The sequence below is a fragment of the Lepisosteus oculatus genome, unplaced genomic scaffold (assembly GCF_040954835.1).
Source record: "Lepisosteus oculatus isolate fLepOcu1 unplaced genomic scaffold, fLepOcu1.hap2 HAP2_SCAFFOLD_64, whole genome shotgun sequence".
In the NCBI taxonomy this organism is placed as follows: domain Eukaryota; kingdom Metazoa; phylum Chordata; class Actinopteri; order Semionotiformes; family Lepisosteidae; genus Lepisosteus; species Lepisosteus oculatus.
This window is the reverse complement of record NW_027168193.1, coordinates 345001-349830: the sequence shown is the minus strand read 5'-3', so window position 1 is coordinate 349830 and position 4830 is coordinate 345001. Positions and strand designations below refer to the sequence as shown.

The 4830-nt window shown below is 46.1% G+C and overlaps 4 non-coding genes across 4 annotated transcripts; 1 reads left to right on the top strand and 3 right to left on the bottom strand.

Moving 5' to 3' along the window:
• Positions 1-438: 438 nt before the first annotated feature.
• Positions 439-511, bottom strand: trnar-ucu (transfer RNA arginine (anticodon UCU)). Its single transcript has one exon. It is a non-coding gene; the product is annotated as a tRNA-Arg (tRNA).
• Positions 512-2964: 2453 nt separating this feature from the next.
• Positions 2965-3037, bottom strand: trnar-acg (transfer RNA arginine (anticodon ACG)). The gene has a single exon. It is a non-coding gene; the product is annotated as a tRNA-Arg (tRNA).
• A 1163-nt stretch (positions 3038-4200) lies between these two features.
• trnat-ggu (transfer RNA threonine (anticodon GGU)) lies at positions 4201-4274 on the bottom strand. The gene has a single exon. It is a non-coding gene; the product is annotated as a tRNA-Thr (tRNA).
• Positions 4275-4653: 379 nt separating this feature from the next.
• Positions 4654-4735, top strand: trnat-ggu (transfer RNA threonine (anticodon GGU)). The gene has a single exon. It is a non-coding gene; the product is annotated as a tRNA-Thr (tRNA).
• Positions 4736-4830: the final 95 nt, after the last annotated feature.

The following is a 4830-nucleotide window of genomic DNA, read 5'->3' as shown; positions in this document are numbered from 1 at the left end:
GTTTGCTAAAGACCACATGGATGTTCCACAGCAACTCCTGGAACAATGTTCTGTGGACAGACGTGACAAAAGTTGAACTTGTTGGTAAATGTGCACAGCGTTATGTTTGGAGATAACAAAACACTGCATACCAACTCCAAAACCTCATCCCACCTGGGAAGCATGGCGGAGGCTGTTTTGTTAAAACAGCAATGTCAAATGTTGGGCGTGTGTTGTTTGTTAAATCAGACTCTCTTTATTGATTATTATGACTTAGATAAAGATAAGATCACATGTTAGGAGCCATTCATGCAGAAATCCACATCATTCCGAAGGGCTGTTTACAAAAGTTTTTCTCCCAACTGTATGTGAGAGAAAAGCAGAGACGCTCACTGAGTAAGGTGGGGTTGCAGCTTTGCAAATCACAAGGACATTTGTACGCTCAAAATGGGACAGGAGCACCCCAGATGGGACTCGAACCCACAATCCCTGGCTTAGAAGGCCAGTGCCTTATCCATTAGGCCACTGGGACACACTGGGTTGGGTCGATCACGCTGATGAAGAGCCAGTTTTTTTTTTTCCTTTGCTTTTTCAAAGGGATCCCCAAAATTAGGAAAGTTAGGCAGCAGAAGGTTTACTGTGACCTGAGAAGGACCGGCATCCAATCACGGTGGTGCACACACACACGCTCTCACTCATCTGAGCTACACGGCTACCAAGATGATCTCAGGTGCGCCGAGCTGGTACGGAACATATTGAACTGATTGACGGCGAATTGTTTCTCAGACAGGCTTTTCACCTCTGAGCTCCCTGACTGACAGTAATCCGCTAGGTAGTGAAACAGTCAGCTGCTTCTAAGCCTTAAACAGCTGCATCTCGGCGCTTCCACAGAGAGATGATTTGAAAGCCAAACATCGCCCATTGGGAACACCTTACTATCACTAGTTTAAGAGACTCTTAAGGTCTTGCAGAGGTGCCTGTCTAATAGCATGCGCTTTGCAAGCTATAGGTGTTTGGACTAAGGCAGAATGCCTGTTAACAAAATGTTTTTCTAAAGGGGCCTCGCACTCTTTTCCAAGCAATGGTCACCATCCCCACCGAGTGTCACAATGTAGTCATGTCCTAGGACATCACCTGTTAGTCTCCATTTGTCTGCCACCAACACTTTAGGTTACGGGGTCACAACCGCACCCCGGAGACCAGAGGAGCCGTTGGCGTTCTGGCGGCGCAGATTGGGCTGAAGGTGGGGCGCTTGAATCTCGCTGTTGGAGGCCGTCTGAAACTGACCCAAGCCTTTCCCTTGAATTAAATATAAATAAGAAATGAACCCCAGATGCACATGGAATCAATCACGTGTTTCCTTTGAGCCGTTTCAGAGACTGCTACAGAGTTTACCTTGCACAGATGCGCAAAGATTAATGATGGGGGTGCACGCTTCCAGGCGTCTTACTACTGTAGGGAGTGATTGAGACAATTCGTAGCTTGTGCTCATTTCCCTCTATTCCCCGTGTTACAGTGGTAGGATGACGTAAATTCCTGCTTCGACACGTAACGGGACTATAATCAAGTGCAGGAGCTGAGGGCTTTAGTTTTGTTTCGTTTTCCATGGCGTTCGTAAGCGCGCAAATCAAAGGCAATTCCTGCGTCTAACACGAATGTAAATGCTTTTGAAAGTGCAGTGTGGTGCAGCTTGTAAAATCCTTGTCCACATTTTTGGTTTGTTGATGTTTTTTTCGGTCTGCCAAAGTTGCGTTTTGACATCCGGACTGGGGGACTTTATCATTTGAACGTGAAGCCAGCCTTAAACCCTCTGAGGCGTGTCTGTCTGCCGGCACGAATCTTGTGAAAGGTATTTTTTTTTAACGGAGAGCAACTTTAAAAAGGTTTCCGCAGCCACCTCGCAGTCCGTGTTTGATTATAGGAGGAATACGGCGGCGGCGAGTTCGCATTTGTCGTGCTCGAGTGGTTAAGGCGATGGGCTCGAAATGCGTTGGGGCTTCCCCGCGCAGGTTCGAAACCTGCCGACTCCGGCGTCTGCCGCACGTCGCCTTGTGCCTGCACGGCAGAGGCGAAGTGCCGCTTCTCCTTTCCTGGTACTATAACAACGCGAAATCGCTTGGACCCGCTGCCATTGAAATCAATTCTTCAGATAACCACACATTTTGCGTTCGCACCTCTGGTGCTCTACTTATACCTTTGAAAACCTAATGAATAAAGCTGAAAGAACCGACACGATATGTAGGTGCTGGTAAAGCACGCAGTAAAGAACTGTTAACAGCAAGGGTTTCAGTGGGTTAACTGAGGAGAAGGGCGTGATCGCTAATTGTTGACTTTTTATTTGGTGTTAGAAACACTCTTACTGTGCATGACGTGCAACAAATGTAGCCACAGAAATTGCATCACGCTTTCATGTATGCTATTGCAGACACCAACGTTGCCTAGATAGAAAACCGAAATAGCCGTGGGTTTGCTTGCTGGTCTGAAGGATCTCTCTTCGAATCTCTATCATTTGTCAATGGAAGTAAAAGGCGCTGCAATCTCATACGTTCAGAATCAAACCCGCAGCTGTTGTTCGACTTTATTTCTTGACTAATTACAACTGAGTGTCGCATGAGCAGTTACATAAACTTGTCTGGTATATTTGAACACAAATGCCGTTCTTCAATTAAAACTAACAGAACATTGTCAGGGACATTCAGTTCTATACAAACAAGAGACAGACAAGAGAATATTTCTACCGTTCATGTGGACTACGTGTTGACTTACTGATCGGAATAATTGAAAGGTTCGGGCTCATAGCCGATGCAGTGCGTGCTAATTAGAACAGCAACGCTGAGCTCTCAGCACCGTACTGAGCCCAGGTGTTTTTCTAAAGCTGTCAGGTGCAGTTCATTTACATGAAGGAAATCTCTTACCGGGTACGATTACAATGCAGTAAGTAGCACAGACTACTTAGGGAGTAGCCAGATGCGTTTAAAAACGACCCGAGCCAGGCAGGAGTCGAACCTGCAATCTCCTGATCCGTAGTCAGACGCGTTATCCATTGCGCCACTGGCCCCGGTGTGACACTGCAGGACTGTAACCCAGTGAGATCAGCACTGCAACTAGTAAAATATTACCCCCGGTCCATTCTTTACCAAAAGTGAGAAAGACCTGTTTTCTACATTTTGTCTGTTTTAAAACCATATCTCAAACCAAACCAAGAGTCTGTCTTTTGCACTGATATTCTGATTCATTTCGATTTCAAAGAAAAAAAAAACATTATCTTCCAAAGCATCATAAAATTGTCCCTTCTTCCAGACTCTACTTCTCTCTTGTAGTAGTACAGCAGACCTTTCCAGGTGAGCAGATCACAGAGTCCGAAATATGCTTCCTCCATCAAGAAAAGTACCTGAACATGACTCTGTCTTCATAAAAGCGCCCCTGTAATAAAGAAATTAAATCCGAAATCAAGAGGGCAGTTGCCTACTGAAGTTCAAGAAGTCATCAATTTTAACCTAGCAACACATTAAAGGCTGCATCTATACAAGTACGATTCTAGAAATGCTCACCAGATTACGTTTTAAGAAGGAACTGCACCTCAGGTTCCGCCGAGATCTTAACTTGGATGGCAGGATTCAGAGTCCGGAGTGCGGACTGATGGCGCACGGAGGGTCCACATACTGTGGATCCCTCAGTTTTCTTCCGCGTGTTTAAACCGCCAGCGTGTGACTCCCCTGTCCCCGTGACCTCATTGCTCTGCTCTCGCCTCTGTGCAGCTGAGCCCGACTCATGGTAAAGTGGAAAAAAGTATGCCCTCAACGTGGGATTTACTCTGGATCGAGGATAGATGTCACTTTTTTATCATTGAACAGGATGTATGTGATGTGGCGACTAGGTTCAATTTTGTATCCTCTTTAAAAGATTAAGGACTGGGGTGAGCGTGATTTACCACCCTTTCAGCTAAGAACCCGACATGCGGACCGTTTAAGCTGCATAGACTCGGTTGTTTAACTCGTCTCCGTTAGCAGGGTTAAGGTTAAAGAAAAAAAACATTGCTGACTTCTTTTTTTTTTTGCCAGCCGCCAGCGCTGATTAGCAAGGTTTGTATTTCATGTTTTGCAAGTTGCATCCATTTTAAGAAAAACAAGTCGCGTTAAAGACAGGAAATGAATACTTGCAAGTCTAGCCGTAGGCGGTTGTCTGTAAGGACCAGTTCTGTTTGAGAAAACAGAACAAAGAAGGCACCGCTGGGATTTGAACCCAGGATCTCCTATTTACCAGGCAGGCGCTTTGACCAACTAAGCCCCGGCGCCCCAGGAGCATTATCCTTTTGCAGCCACTTGGACACACCACTCAGACACATCTGCATTCGGTGTGTGCTCCGCCTGCTCGCTGAGCAAGTTGCCACCTTTACATACAATAGCAATATCAACACCAAGAGAAAGGGTGACAAATGGCTTTTATCTGGAACTTTTGATGTCCAAGGAGCTCAATTTGCTTTCTGTGTACAACAGGGCCACTGAACTCCACACTGGCCACTGAACCACAGCAGTGGCTTGCTGGCTTGACATCTCCTAAGGAAAATGTTGAAATTGCATGTGGAACAGGAAAATGACCCTCGAGTACGAGGGAAAAAAAAGAAAAAGATCATCTGGAGCGCGCCATCCCATGTCCGGACAGCCCAGTTTCATTGACAAGGTGGCTGAGTGGTTAAGGCGATGGACTGGTAATCCATTGTGCTCTGCAGACATGGGTTCGAATCCCATTCTCATCGCTCTCCATGTCTTACACATTTGACGTTGGCCCTCCTGTTGTTTGCTCTGGTGCTAGAGCTGTACATTTTCTAGCGGTGGCTGAACATGGTATAGT